At 38.8% G+C, this 16,573-nt stretch overlaps 1 non-coding gene across 1 annotated transcript; it reads right to left on the bottom strand.

Moving 5' to 3' along the window:
- Window positions 1-10,702: 10,702 nt before the first annotated feature.
- On the bottom strand, window positions 10,703-10,795 carry trnar-ucu (transfer RNA arginine (anticodon UCU)). The gene is made up of 2 exons: window positions 10,759-10,795; window positions 10,703-10,738 (listed from the first exon to the last, which is right to left on the bottom strand). It is a non-coding gene; the product is annotated as a tRNA-Arg (tRNA).
- Between the last annotated feature and the right edge of the window lie 5,778 nt (window positions 10,796-16,573).

The following is a 16,573-nucleotide window of genomic DNA, read 5'->3' as shown; positions in this document are numbered from 1 at the left end:
CTGATTGCCCAGGGGATTGTCGGCTGTTCTTTACCCTCTCTGGACGAACTGCGCCGCTCTCGCTGTCTAAGGAAAGCAGGAAATATCATAAAAGACTCCTCACAGCCCGCTCATAATCTGTTCCAACTGCTGCCATCAGGCAAAAGATACAGGAACATCAGAACAAAGACAAATAGACTAAATAGCAGTTTCTACCCTGTAGCTGTTAGGGCATTGAATTACAAGTAATCACCTACAATTCAACCTGCCAAATACTGTGCAGTGGATGACATCCTGTGCAATAGTGTCTGTGTGCAGTAAGGTTCTATTTATTATACTGAATGACTGTGTTCTACCTCTCTTATATTTATATTTTTTCTCTTGACACCGCAGGGACTGCACTTATTTTGTTGCACTTGTTAAAAATGACAATAAAGATATCCTGATTCTGATAATTAAATTGTTGCTAGATACAAGTTGATGATTTCAAGATTGCATTTGCATGTTGCAAAAACTGTTCACTTGCATGCAACCAAAGTCTGCTCAGACCTGTTTGATTATTGCAGTGTAACTTGCGCTCTTGGTAACATTAAATTATGATTGTTGATCACAGGCTGATTGCAGATTTCCTTTCATATAGATCAGCTTACTTAAAAGAAATAGTTGCTGCTAGCTACAAAAAGTACAGATAACGTATTCCTCATTTTATATAAAACTAAAGAGACGCTCAAGGGACATTTATTCAACCCGTTCTTGCTTAAATTTATACTAGATGCCCTTTATCAACATGAGTCTTTAACATCTGGGAAGATCAACTTCCTGAAATACTGAAGCTGTGAGTGTAAATGTTTGAAAAAGAGATAAGTGGGATCTCCATAGTTCTTGGGCCTTGCCCTCTCCTTCTCAGGGAATTGGATTTGGCAGATTTCCATCATCTTAGTGGAGCTGGGCCTGTTTTTCTTTCTCTTTTCTTTATACTGCTGCTAAACCTGCTGCCCCCTTTTTTACTGCTGTCCTTCTAGCTCAAAATACCTGGAGCAGTGAAGCTGGAAAAGCCATTTAGGATGGATATCAGATGATGTGTAATTTGGGCTTAAAATAACATGTAGGCAAAGAGTAAGTCTGACGGCTCAGCTTATTTCCTGGAGCGTTTAAGTGGCCTCATTTTACTCATTTGGTAAAAATCTGACTAACATACACATTGTACAGACAGGTTAATAAACACTCAGGCACACACACAAACACACTCAGGAAGACGACCCACACACATACACACATCTGCACAGAGTCTAAACAGTCAGCCAAGCTCACTCTTTCTCTTTCTCACACACACACGCACCATGTACAAGTGATCCCGAATAATATTTACCCCTGTTTGCCCCTGCTGTAACAGCTGTGCAAAAGTCTTGAGCCACGCCTCATTTCTTTATATTTTGCTTCCAGACTTTCTGAAGGTCTTTCAAAGTTTTTCTTTTTCACTCTTTTTCAGTCCGGCCCATTTCACAGGAATGCTTTTTCTTGTTTGTTAAGCCACTTAACACTGACCTGCGACTAATTCAGGGACTAAAAAAGGCACGTAACTCAAAGGATGAACCAATGTTCCATCTACAGATAACAGACAGTTTAGTAATTAACCAATTTTAAATTGTATTTATAGAAACTTTATTATTACACTTGTTATTATTACACAGCCTGTTACAAAAACACATAATTTGCTACAGATTTCTTTAGCTGAACCTATAAAAAACAATAACACAGTTTGACAGGGGTAAAAATTGTGTTTTTTTCACCAACAAGCTTATTCCCAAAGAGCTATTCGCCAAAAAACTTGATATATATTGGCATGGTGTTACAATTTGAGGAATTTGAGGAAACTGGACAACCGATGGACAAAAAAGAAAGAAAGAAAAGAATCTAGACCAGTTGAATATTATCTGAAAGTCATGTCCTCAAGAAAAAGGGAAAAATCCAGAACTGACATATCACCTGAGAGATGCATTTTGACCTTCAGCTTATCCATCTACTGCTCACTGAAGCCTCATCAGAAATGTTCTCATTGAAAAGGATGCTTGTCATGAAGCCATTCTTAATGAGGGGAACAGGGAGAAAGACTGAGGAATGCCAAATTACCCAAGAACTGGACTGACAATCAGTGGCAACAGATTTTATGGAGTGATGAACCCAAATTTGGAAAATGATGACTCAAGTCATCAACAGTATGAATGGAGGAGGTCAGATGTGAAGTACAACAGTGAGTGTCTACAGCCATTTATAAAACACTTTGGGGGCTCTGCCTTGTTTGGGGATTTGTATTTCAGCCAGTGGTGTTGGGCAAAGATCAAATGTTGATCCACCAGCTAGAAAGTGCGTGATTGTCAACAGCTCCATTTCTCAGTATGACAATCCAAAAACACTGCCAATGCAGTCAGTTATGGATTGGACTCCATAGATCCTGAATCTTAATGTTATCGAAGCAGTATGTAATCATCTAAACTGAGGACTAAGAGCTCATACCCTTCAACAAGCGTGTGTTCAGATTGCATATCCAAATGTATGATAACTTACCTCATTTCCATTTAGGATGTTGATTAAATTACTTGAAGTGTCTGCAACAGTGCAGGAAATATGAATTTCAGAAATGTCTCCTATTCACCCAGCTTTAAAATCTAGATAAAACACAGGGTGTTGGCCGCTCTCTGAAGACAGTGCACATACATTTATTTGTATCAGGAGGAGCAACACATTCCGCAGGAAGGTGATGAGTCAACTTTGTCCCAGATGAAACTTGGCAGAAACCGCCATGCATGACTTGACCAACCCACCCATGACAATGTTCAGATTGTTCAGTCCAGACACACAGTGATCATTAAAGATAAATCCCAAACTTGCCTAACTAAACCTAATGTTACCCTAACCTGGCTACACATTTAATAACTAATGTCAGGGGTTCTCAAACATTTTGGGAACAGGTGCCTTGAGGGGAACCTTTCACAGAGCTGCTTCACAGTGATAAACAGAAACACATTTCATAATTAATTGTATTAATACCCATTATATGCTTTTAAACTGAAAGTAATTGTATTTAAATTTTATTTGGGCTCATCTTAACAACCGTCATGTGATGCAGTTTGGCCTCCCTTCTTGCTATTGTCAAAATAACCGAAAACAATATGTGTCTCCATCTTTTCTGGGTTTATTTAGTTTGTTTTTAGGATTACTGAAAATATAAACTGATGTTATTTCTCTTTGCTGAGTGACATAAACGCAAGAAAGCTCTATGCAATGTGTCTAAGTCATATCACAGTTTCTACTGGCATTTATTAATCCAATCTAGATGCACATTTTTATGATTTGTAGAAAATTATTTAGCATATTATTCACCCTTTGCCATTGGTGAATACTTTGAAGGGTTTTTACGTTAAAACATACCTCGAGATGACTGTTGTTGTGAACCTGTGTGATATAAATAAAATTGGATAACTAATGGAAAAACAACAAATGCCTTGCCATGGGTCACAAGTCTTACCACTTTGATAACCCAGAAAGTGACTCCATAGAGACCAACATTTAACACTTGTGGTCATCTGAGGACTACCAATTAACCCCATGTCTTTATTCTGGAGAAAACCTACATAGACACAGCAAGAACCAATGATCTTCTTGCTGTGAAGCAATGGTTCCCCTCCCCCCTCCACCACAAAACAGGCAGGAATGAGGTACTGAAGTAAATGGGGGCCACTGTGGGAATGAGGAGGGAGGAAAATAGAGCCGTGAGGACAAAATAGTACAGAGAGGTGAAACGAGTGACAGGTAGCTGTGATTTCCAGCGATAGTATTTTTATATGGATTCTCAGTATATAACGAATGAGCTGTTTTTAATCATGCATTGTATAAGTTAAGGAAGCAAGCCATGGGTCGACTTTATTATCCTTGCAGGTGATTATGAAGTATTTTTCTTGCAATTCATTTATCATTCACAAAATACTACATCTACTGAATGGCATTCCTAAAGCCTTGGAAGTGCAGACCCAGTACAAACTCTAGCAGTGTCACTCAGCAATGATAAAGCATGCACCAGAGTGTAATTAAGCTTATCTCACCTCAAACGTGTCTGACAACAGGTGCATTCAGAGCTGCAGTTGTCAAGGATTGCAGCTGCATGAGCCTTCATTTGTGAGATAGCGCAGTCAAAGGGTAACCCATTCAAGGAGAAATGGCTCTGACTGTTCAGACGCCTATAAAAACGCCAGTCTGTACGCTGGTCTAATGGTATTTTGCTTGCAAATTATTTTCATCTGATAGTAGCCCAAATCTGCCAATGTTTTATGCCACAGCTTTTTAATTGGTCCTCATTTTCAGTAACACAACTTGATATTCTGAGATTAACTTGATTATATGATACAGACGGGGGAGAAATTAGATTTTATAAAAATGTTTTGGTGTATTTTACACATGTCAAACTAAAGAAATTTGTTGTTTTGTTTCCCCCAGACTTGGCTCCCTGAACTCAGCTCCAAAGGTCACAGACGTTGACAGAGTGAGACACTCCTTTCCTCTCTGTCAAAGAACCTCGAGTGCTTATAGCATGGACATTCCAAACTTAGAGACATAGTCCTAAATACATACAACCTTTTATACCACATGGCCCGCGAACATCTCGACCTGTCCAGACAACAACCTACTAATCTCAGCAAGCTGAAGCTAACTATTTAGTTTCTGTGGTAACGCTGTGTTGTGGTACTTCGCAGTAAGAGCTATATAAAGGGTCACTGACTTAAATGAGTATTTACAGTACAAGAACGAGATCAATACTATGAGATACGGCCTGTTAAAATAATACAGGCTCAGAGCTATGTTGGCCCTTCACTGATGACAGAATCCTTGGAGGCCATTACTATGTATGTTGTTTTGGTCCAACATTTAACTAAGTGTGCATACTGTGCATCTATAACCTCTGCTTTTAAAAACAATATTAAAGTTTTACAATTAGCTCTTCCAAATCGTTGAATATCTGCAGCTTCTGTGCATTTGCCAGAACTGCTGTGTGCTCGATTCTCAGGAGTTTCTTCCAAAACAAACATTTGTCTCTAGGGATTTTACTTCTGCAGTGAAGCGTTTAAAAACATTTTTCTACTTTTTACTCTTTATTTCTTTGTCTTCTGAATGAGCGACACCCCAGAAGATAAGATCCCTCAGTGATGACGATTAAGTGAATGACTTTAAGCGTCTAGTTTTTGAGGAAACACAGTTGTTAAACTGAACCAGAGAGGTTAAGCTGACAAAAAGAAACCCTGTCATCCATTTTTATTAAACATAAAATAATATGAAGAAATATGATGACATTTTTACCGCTAAAATGACAAAAACATTTTCTGGATTTTGTTACAATTGTTATAAGTTCTTTCAGCATTTTAATACGCTGCATTGAAAATGCAGTTTATCATTTCTGAGATTCTATACAAATGTAGTAAATGTAAGTAAATGTAAGTAAATGTAAGATTGTACAGGGACATTTTAGAGTATTTGCAGTAATCCTACTAGCTACCTGCTGTGGTTTTGGCGTGGAGCTGTAAGCGTTGGGTTTCGCCGGCGGGTCTTTTGACCGGACTCACAGAGGATGAGTGGAGATCCTGAGTGCTGTAGAGGCACTTATGAAGGGCGCACATTGTTGCCAGCCCTGGGGAGAAAACTGAGCAGTCTGGCAACACAGGCGGAATTTCCTACTGTGATGTTATCTCACACAAGACATTTAGCTTCAGCCAAATGAAGAAGGGGGAGAGAAAGTGGTAAGGAAGAGGAGGGTCAAAAAAGAGGGCGATAGAAGGAAGGGGAATGACAGCTGAGGACATAAGGGAGAGGATGAAGAGGTGGTCAGATAATGATGAAGACAAGGGAAGTAAAATGTCCTGTAGAACAAAGGAAAATGAAGTAAAAGGCAATGAGGAAATACATTATGAAGGGTAGATGGGGAACAAGAAAGAGAGACTGCAGAAATGGGAGTGTAGGTACTTTTCTTTACACATTAGTTTTATGCACATTTTATATTCACATGAAAATCTTGTGGTACCTTCTTCTGTGTCTCCAACTGTGTATAAAGCCTGCATGTCATTCATCCTGTATTCCACTGTGGGGGTGCAAGCATCAGACCAGGCTCACTTTGCTTCTGAACATATTCTATGTTAACCAGAGGGGGCCACGAGTGGAGTAGAATTCACCGCATCAGAAAAGTGACGATATATAATTTACAGACAGGACACATCCATCCATCCATCCATCCATCCATCCATCCATCCATCCATCCATCCATCCACCCACCCATCCATCCATCCATCCATCCATCCATCCATCCATCCATCCATCCATCCATCCATCCATCATCTCCCACTTATCTGAAGTTCAGTTCTGGTGGCAGTAGGCTATAAGCTGGATCCTTTTATCCAGGATCCTTACCCCCACACTTTCCATTTCCTCCTGGGTCTCCTGAGATCATACGAGAAATATAATCTCTCCAGTGGGTTCTGGGTTTACCCCAGGGTCTCTTTCTAGTTGGGCAAACCCAGAACACCTCCAAACTTGAAGTACCCAGAAGCATCCTAAGCAGAGGCCCAAACAACCTCAATACAGGACACATACATTTTTAAATTTAATACAAGGTTTTTTAAGTTACAGAACTGAAATGACAAGATGAAAGTTCTTTAGGGACACATAAATGATCAGAAATACTTTCATTTGTGCACAAATTGAGCACCGAGGAAGAGAAACCTGAATATGGTTTCAATATGTTTTGCAGCAGAAATCGATTTAGTAATCTAGATAAAAGCCTCAATTATATCAAATGTTACCAAAATTAAATGGTCAACTTTTAGATCCACACTCTTCCTCTGCGTTGCCATTACACAACAACATCTTCACTGCATCGCACAGTAGTATATGGTGCAGTTTTCACTGTATCATCAAAGCAGCGTAGCAAAGAGAGTAATGAGAGGACCTTTGAATCAGGGACTAGAGCAAGACTAGTAAAGCATTTTTATGACCTTTGCATGATAAGATTTAATCATTGAACCACTTGACTGAAAGTACAGTTTGAATCAAAACAGTAAAAACAGTTTAGAAATCAGTTGGAGAATCAAGTTGAATGAGGAACTAGGTTTGTAATTTTAACAAAATATATAGGTTTGAAAATGCTAAATGTTAACACGCACTAACTGTTTACATGTTTGAATCACACTGACATGTCAAAGTAAACCTGCAGGGTGAAAACTACAACAAAACCACATTTATGAGCCTATGTTTGTTTTTGTTTTTTAAATTAAGCAACAGAAACAGAAAATGTGACATTTCAAATATATTACAATCAACATTGCTATAGTTTTCCTTTTAAAAATTAGACATTTCAAGACATTTATGCAAAATTGATAACATAATTTTCTTATATGAGCTCAATTCTTAAAAAGTCTCATTATAAAGTCAATAAAATAGCACCTCATCAAAAGGACTGGGAAAACAGCCTAATAAAAATTCCACAAGCTCTAAAAGTTATCCTTCTTATCTCTCTGATTGAGCTGCAAGAGGACAAAAGTGACAACATAAAGTGATAAATTGGAAGCACTGTTGGGATTGCAGAAAACACTAGTTAGACTAGTAAATGTTTTACATGTTTTATATAGGCAGCACTCTCAGTGAAGCCCATAGCTGGCCTGCAGCCTGGAATCCAGAGATTTAAAAAGTTGTGCAATAATAAAACAAAGAGTAATGTGCCCTGAATGACTTCAAGCAATAACATGACTGTTGCTTTAAATTAGCACTTCAAGAAGCTTTTTGAGCCTTAAAGATTTCCAACATTAACATAATCTAATATGAGGTATTACAACTTGTGTATAAAATGCACTATTACATTTAAAGTATTTATTTTCCTTTGAATTTTCTGTCTAAGAGAAGGCATCAGCCCCACTTTTAAAGCCAAAGTCACTGAGAGTGACATGTGACTGTAACATTTTGTCATGTGCAGGCCTACTGCATCTGTTTTGAAGTCAAAGGACGTCACTCTCATGTGAAAGGAAAGATTGATCCTCAGACTGACTTCAGGCCTTTCTTGCTTCTGTCACATCAAAACCTTTAAGTCTCCTTGATGCTGAAAAAGGAGATCTCATGAAAGTTTTTATTTTCAAATTGACAGTCTTCTTTCTATATACATATCACAGAGACTGCATGGGGTTTATGGTTTATCTGAACAACACCAGTCAAGTAAGTAGACACATAAAAATACTTAACAATTTAACAATATAACAATTTGAAATTAAACATGCCATGTGATTCATTCAATAACCTGTAACACATGACTTGATATCCTTCCTGCCAAATGAATTTACTCAACAGTAGTGTTCTTCTGGACAATAATTACCGACCTGTTTACTGTGCAGACGGTTAATGTTTTGTTAACACAGTAGTCGCTGTAGTAACATGGCAACAATAAAAACGGGAGAGCATTTTTCATTGTTCTGCCAGTATTAAACAAAGAAAGCAATGATCGTGATCGTCTGACATTCTTGAAGTACTTTTTGTTTAACTTTTATTTAATCACCTGAGAAAGTAACATACAACAAAAGCGAATGTTTTGTCTGAAGAGAGGATTTTCAGACATTCAGGTGTGTGAGCACAGATAAGCGTACAATCGTTCAGATGCATCACTTCCTTTGACACTTGACTGAAAAACAGTGATCCATATATGGTTTTCAGGGTTGGAGCAACAACCAACCAACCAAATAAAGTCCCACAAACAGCTGGTTTGACACACCCTCAACCTAAGAGCGAGAAGTTGCCAGTTTTTTTCCTTGTTTGCTCGTCTTACTTTTAAAAGGCATCATTCTGCTTTATAAAATGATGATTGGATTACACAGGTGACCTGTTGGTGGCATCTTTCTATTATGTTGAGTTGCATCTACAGCCATGTGAAGTTCAGAAAGTTGAATGACACAATTTAAAGTATAGAAATGTTCCCTGTGAGAGAATGCCCTCGGAAAACAGGTGTTAAGGCTTCTCCTTGTAAACACGGTAAATACTTTGATCTGGCAGAGTTTTATAACTGATACCCTTCCTAAGACAACTCAAAATGTACAACTCCTGCTGGATCAATCCAACACCCTGCACTCTGGGAGAACTCTGCATTAAACCTGCATGAAACCCAAAATTTCAAAAAGTGAGCAGTCCTCATTGTACTGATTGTAGCAATGCTCTGCCAGAAATTCTTAGTGTTAGCATGTTGGATAGCTAACAGCTTGGCTAATAAGTGCAAAAGCTTGAGCGCAGCTTTGGCTCTGCTTAGGTTTCACTTCACACTTTGCAAATGGTAAAAAGAGCATGGCACCAAAGTATTGTGCACTGTGTATCTTCAAACATCTACAGCTGCAGGTTTTAGCAGATAGTTCTTACGTAGATGTGCCTCGCTCACAGGGCTGCTGGTTCACACGACCAGTTAGAGCAAGCTTTTTCAGTAATGGGGCCTTGCAGATACAGGACATGAAGGTAAAAAGGGGGTCAAAAGAAGTGCTCTATATCTGTGTTTTTAACTTTTGTTTTTATTCTAAGGTGCTCAAGGTTAATGTGAGCAATTTAACAGCATGTACTGCATGAAAACAGGAGAAAATAACTCAGAATTGCATATCAGATAGTGAAGAGTGGCAAAGGTACAACCACAATCATAAAAATTCCATCTAAAAATAAAGGCGGATTGTCTTGAGTACTGACAATGATGCTGCTGACCTGCAGATTTTATTTGGGCTTTGTTTATTCATTAATTTGACCAACGGAGATGTTGAAAATGCTCTGGTTTAACTTTTATCCATGTGAGGTTTGTACATGCTAGGCCTTGGGAACTTACATTTGCTGAAAAAGCACCTGATGAAGACTTTAGGACAACAAATTCTTAAATAACACAGTTTATAGATTAAGCAACGTCTATGCAGAAGGCCACGGTGCATGTATAGATGCAAAGTTCAGTTCTAAGGTTAACTCAAGGTAAAATAATTCCCTTGTTATAATGTATGTTAATACAGTTTTTTAGTTTCAGATTTGTATTTGACACTGAGCTGCTACCAGATCTAAAGGTCTGGTGCTGAATAATTGAAATCAGAGCAATGAAAAAAGCTTTGGGGATTTGCTAACTTTTCCTGGATAAATACAAAAGGGTTGAAAAGCAGCTCTTCGAATTATGCAGAGCTTTGTGAAACATCCACTTTTGACATATGACCTGTCAATCTAAGTCACAGTTGGACCTGATTAAGCTGATGAAACCAACAGAGAGAAACTGACAAAGACACATTCCACTTTGTATGCATAAGATGCTGTTGTTCCAGGAGCAACAAAAGCAGCTCCAAAAATAAACCATCGTAACACTTCTTTGATACTAAGGCTTTATAAAATCTGCCAAATAGGTGAGTTAAGCTCGCTTGTTTTCAGTGCAAATGAGCTTTAATCAGTTGCATCATGTGGCGTCATCTTGATACCTGCGCACAATCTGCACATTTATGGCAATGGATACAGTTGGGAAAACTACTTTTTTCTAACATTTTATTTTATTCTTTCTAATGCATGATATGAATATAATTCATTTAAATTAATTTATTTAAATATTTTCATCGACAATTTACACCCCCATCTAAAACCTTCTTTGTGTTTTATCATCTAAGTGAAACAGCCCATAATCTTTTGTTCAGATAGAAAACAGCGACCCTGGTGGGACTCGAACCCACAACCTTTGAATTGCATCTCAATGTCTTTAACTAGAAGTCCAATGCGCTATCCATTGCGCCACAGGGCCACATGCATGCATCCTGCTGTCCCTTTCTCGTTTCGTCTGAAAATATGACTGAATCTTCTTGGGAATTACCACTAATTCATACTGTGCATTAATTCCTCTGGATTGGGACAGGTAACAGATAAAATTGAGTGTCTCTTTTGCTTTTAGTGATTTTACTCAAGACCAATAGCAAAAGAGAACAGCATACACTGTAATGTCCTCTCTACAATGTCAGTAATAAGGGAAAATATAAATAAAAATTAGTGCATTTGTGGAGTTTTTGATGCTTGAATATTGAATCCATCTGAATCTATTTTTCTTTTTTGTTTGAAACACATGTAGATTATGAAATCTAAAGATAGCTGACCTCGATGAAACTTGACTTGAATGTTTGAATACAGACCGAGTTTTCAGCTTGGGGTTACATGCAAAAGGGGCATGGTCACTATAAAGATAAATAAGTAATTAGCAACTTAGATTTGTTCACTTAAACCCATTTGTTTTAAACAGCTTATTGAAAAGCCAGACTAATATAATTAAGAATAAAGTATTTTGGCATAATAGAGAACAATAGATGTTTTTCCTTTGTTGTATTCAAAGGAAGCAAACAGACTAAGGGCTCTACAGTTGCTCATAAATGTGTTATTTTAGCTTAAACCCTGCTGATGTGAATGGGTACTTGTTGCCATGTGTCTGAGTGAAGAGGCCCGGTCCTGGTCGACTTAGCTGTGTGACACGCGATAGGGTCCAAATCCAAAGTGGAATGGCTGCAGGCTTCAACCTGCGCTTAAGAGGGTCACTGCTGAACAAAGGGGGTTCAGTCACTTGCTGAGAGGCTGCACACACTGAAAGGAACATGGGGCCAAGGCGGTGTGTGCGTGTGCCCGTTTGTGTGTGTGTGACACAGAGGGAAAGCGAGCGTGAGCACGTTTGAGCTTAAAATAATTTTAAAGAGAGAAATTAGTGTATCTTATCTCAGACGCCTTGCTTTCTTCATTTAAATCTTTCCCTCACATCTTACATGTCTCATCTGAAGAAATTAAGAGGAGAAGTGAGAACAGAGGAATCCAGGAAATACGCACTTAGTGAAATGAGCCGTCTTTGCCTCTAGAGTGGCATCAGAGGCGACATGAGTTAATAATGGCTGCGCCGCTGGATCAGTTTAGCTGCTCTGTCTTTTGCTGGCTGCACGGCACGGATGATTAATTAAATACTCCCAAAATAATGACAAAGTGAGCAGTTTGTTGTAGGCTTACTGCTTTCATATCCTCAAACAGGACCCTGAGAATTGTTTCTCTTTCTTAATACACACTAGAAGTTGACAAAAGTGTTATGGTGATGCATCTGCATTGCAGCCAGATCACCACTTACTAAATATTTGAAGGCATTTTTAAGCTCATATATGCCAGCAGTGTGAAGGTGTCCTGTGTAGTTTTCTTGTCTTTACGGGTGAACAAACCTGTTAAACTCTTTGATCCTCATAAATTGTTTGTAAAAATTTTACAATAACCTTTTACAACTCTGCATACTTTCTTGCTTCATCAGTGTTTTACTGTTACATTGCCCTGGCTTTGGGGTATCTGTGAATCAGTGAACAAAGTCTGCAAGTGACAAACAAAACAGGATGTGACTTAAAAAAAATACAGTTACATGGAGCTATGTGAGCTCAGAAACCTTGCAGGAAACCTCTAAACTGTTACAACACTGAAAACCAGTGTGTATGTGTTTATATGTGTTGCTGTTTATGTCCCTTGTGTGTGTGTATGGGTTTACAGGGCAAAGATGCACTAACGACGTCTGCTTGTTTAGTCAAGAGCAAGAAAAGTGAGTGAGATTTTCAGATTAGGTTCTTGCCAAAAGACTATGACTGCCCCGTGAGGTTTTCTAAGCACTCTGAGAATGTTCAACAGTGCGTTCTGGGTACAAGTGTATCTTGAAGGGAAAAAACCCAACTCAGACATCTTTAAAAGCTTTTTATTTGTACTGTTTGTTCATATTTTTTGTGGAAGGTCACACCTGCCATTCCTCCAGGTGGCTGGGTATTATACTGCACTGTGAATTAAACCAAGAATGCAGCATTTCACAAGAGAACAAGTCTTTTATTTGGTCAGTGATATCCGTTGTGTCTGATTCCTGTGTGTTACCATCATAAAAGGGCTCAGCTTTTGCACTACACTCTCCTTTCCAAGAAAAAACACTTCAAAATTCCCAGACGTGACATCCTGAAACAATATCTGTACTAATCTGGAAGAATAATACAGTAAATGTTCCCATACAATCAAGAGGTGTCTGCAAATTGTGTCTTTTATTGCAGCTCTTTCAAAATCCAAACTTGTGTAAGTCCCCGTTATATTGCTTCCCACAGTTTTGGCAGAAAGGCTCCTCAAAACAGGGAATATTTCACCTCTTAAGCCAAACGTGAAGTGCCAAACCTGCAAAACATAGCGACTGCCTCGGCTTTTCACTTTGCCTGGCACAAATCATTCAATGTCAGGCCATTTCCCACGCCAAATAGGCTTAAAATGCTAAAAAGACGAGAAGAAAAGAAGAAAGTCCTGTCAAGTTTTTCCACTTGGTTTTGTTCTCTTTTTCTGCCTCTGTGTTTTTTCACCTCAGTATCTATTTGTCCCCTTTTCTTTTCTCCTTTTCCCTCCCCCCTCCTCCCCCCACCCTCCTCTGCAAGTCTAACATGTCATTCTCCTTCTTTTGTACCTACAGGCCTTTTTTCCTATTGAACTCCCCGCCCTCTCCACTCCTCTGGCTCTCCTTTTTCCTCTCAGGGGCCTAATTATGAGCCGGCATTAAATAAAAACATTTATATTTCTCCAAAAAAAGGCTTCTCTCTGTGCTTTCTCTGGACAATGAGGGCTTATGATTCTCCCTTCCCTCCTGCTCCCTCTTTCTGTCTCTTTCTCTACTGAGTGGCCATTCACTGGGGGTCTATGTCTCTTTGTGATTGGCTTGCTCTAGGACTCCTAGGGGGCAGTAATTGTGTCTCATTAAGTCTTACAGTAGTCGTGAGGGGAGTGTAGTGGGGTGGGAAGTGAGGGGGAGTTTGCTGCACAAGGCCTCGCAATTAGAAATCCCAGAGAGCTTGAATGGGAACCCTAATCAGACCACAATGGCCGAGGCTCCCTGCCTATTAGGGCAAAAAGGAAGTGTTGCCATTGTCCAAACACACACACATGCAGACGCACACACACACACCAGGAATGCATGCAGAACAGTGGGGATGGATGTAGTTGTGTGGTGGCATCGTCCCACAGGCCAATTTGGAACGATTGGGAGACTTAAGAGAGCTTTTCACTGCCTCAGTCACGAAATACACATTCATGCACTCAGAAAGTCGAGTACACACACACACACACACACAGGTGCAGGCACACATACACTTTTCCATCCATACTGAAGCTAAAAACGGGTCTCATTAGTGATGTTGAGGACGAGCTGGGAGTTTGCTTTCTGTTTGCTCATTTGTCACCCTGTGATTCCTCTCACTGCACACAGGAGGTTTTTCAATTTTTGTGTGAAAAACACTACCTGCAAGAAACATATTTTAGTGTCTCCGTGAAGCAGAAGCGGGGTAATACAATCAGCATGCTGCGTCTGCGGTGGATACATAAATAACCCATGCACCTCATCTCTGTGGAAATTCAGTAAATTTCAGTGTCTGTGAAAGAAAAAAAGAAAAAAAAAACCATACAAATAATGATATTCCACCACCATCTGTCTCTAAAAGGGAAATGCATTGGAAAGTGAAAACTTTGCAAAGCCTTCCCTTGTTTTTATCTCATAATAGGAGCAGAAAGTGGGTCTCTTTTCCTCCGTTTATCTGTGTAGCGTTCCCAGGAGAAACAGTGGCTACCCCTCCTTATCTTTGTTACTGCCGAGTGCTGCAGTGGATTATGAAGTGGATTATGCAAATGTCTCACAATATATTCATATTAACAAAGGTTGAGGTTCATGTGCCTGTGCCCGGAATTTATGAATACGCACATATTTTAAAAATGGCTGGAATGTGCTATAATTTAATGGAAATGAACTCAAATGACTGTTATAATTATTGTAATGTGCTTTGCCTCGTTTTCAATTTGTGGAATTAGTAGCAACTTTAAAATAAAGCAATATTCAATTCAATTTAGCCCATTGTTGCAATTATCAGCTCTATTGATCCTCTGTAGAATAGACGGTCATTGTTGGACTTTGATCCAAATGTTGAGTAATTTGCAGTTTATTTTTTCTGGAGTCACAAAAACTGCTGGGATCATGTTACAAATGGATGACTCTCTTGGTTTTGAAGAGTTTTCATTGGTGTTTTGTTTGTTCTAAATGCAAAACATGGACGGTCTGAAGACTAATAAGCAGTGGAGGAAGCTCCTTGTTAGCTTAAAAAAAGTCAAGGTCATAAAGGAAGCATTCTGTTTTCTATTGAGAAGGAAATACAACGCTTATGGACGACTGGGAAATATTAACATCCTGCTTAGCCAACTGACTCATCTGAAATGATGCAATAACAGATTCATGAGCAGTTGTTGAATTTATGATTCATCTGGTCGTGTCCTTAAAGTCACCAATAGGTGAAGTTTAAGAAAAATGTTTCTGGATCTAAGGGGCAGAGGTAAAACAGTTTCAGTATACCTCTGTAGACTTTACAGGATACTCAGTAGTTACATTTCACATTAGGTTATCTATGTTTGGGTAGCAAATCAGTTCATAACAGATCTGACATCCCTGGAGATAAATGTGACTGGATAAAGGCACAAGTTCAAACCTGCTCACGGGATGGGAACATCTGGGTGCGGAAAGTCAGCAGGAAACATTCAGCCTTCACGTGCTACAATGACCTTCGCTGAGCCGTTCGGTTGTGAACCAAGCAAAACGCTGAAGCTGACTAACTTTGCATAGAAGCAGGAAGCAATTTTAAAGATATTGAAACGATATTCCTGTTTTAAAAATAGATCAAATGACAGTATGGATATTTAGTGTTACTCTGTTGCTATAATGAGAGAAAGAATCTGGAGTTTCTCCTGTCTCTGTGTAGTTTCAGCCATACTGTATATAAAATGCTGTTATATTGTTTTTATATTATGAATGCATATAAAAGATGGACTATCAAGAACCAATGGCATGTGAACTGCCTTTGGAAACATCCCTTTTAGTGTTACTGACACCGTCCATTTTTGAGCCAAAAGCTGCTATGTTTGTAAGAAAAGGTAATAATGTCAAACATGAGGCCCGGGGGCTAGAATCAGCCCACTTGGAAAATGTGAAGGAGGACATAAATTTTAGACTTTTATCTGTATTTTCATACATTTTACAGACTTTCTATTGAAAAAGACGTCTTCCATTCGCAATCATACAACACTAATGTAAATAAGTAGTAGATAAATAATTAAATCACAGTATGTTCCTGTTTTTTTGTTTTTTTAACTCTCTACTACAGAAATGTATGATTTTTACAGTGAGTTCACAAACAAACAAAAAAAAAAGTCAATTTTGGTCAATTAACAAAAATTCTCCTCAACAAGAATTTTAATCCATGACACTGAACACACCAGCTAATATGAGACCCGTGTTTGGTTTCAGCTCTTTTATCTTTTATTTGATGTTTTGACCAACAGTCTTACTCTTTTGGTTTACCAACTTTGTTTTTGTAAGCAGTCAAGTGCTTCCAGCAACCTGCAACTGATAAAAGTCTACAGCAGTAAACAGCAGTAATCAGTACACCTACAGTACTGTGCATATATACACAACACAGCTGTGTGTAGAATATACAACCTAACAAACACAGAGTTCACC

The sequence above is a fragment of the Maylandia zebra genome, linkage group LG18 (genome assembly GCF_041146795.1).
Source record: "Maylandia zebra isolate NMK-2024a linkage group LG18, Mzebra_GT3a, whole genome shotgun sequence".
In the NCBI taxonomy this organism is placed as follows: domain Eukaryota; kingdom Metazoa; phylum Chordata; class Actinopteri; order Cichliformes; family Cichlidae; genus Maylandia; species Maylandia zebra.
The sequence above is the reverse complement of the archived record's forward strand: the minus strand, read 5'-3'. Positions and strand labels throughout refer to the sequence as shown.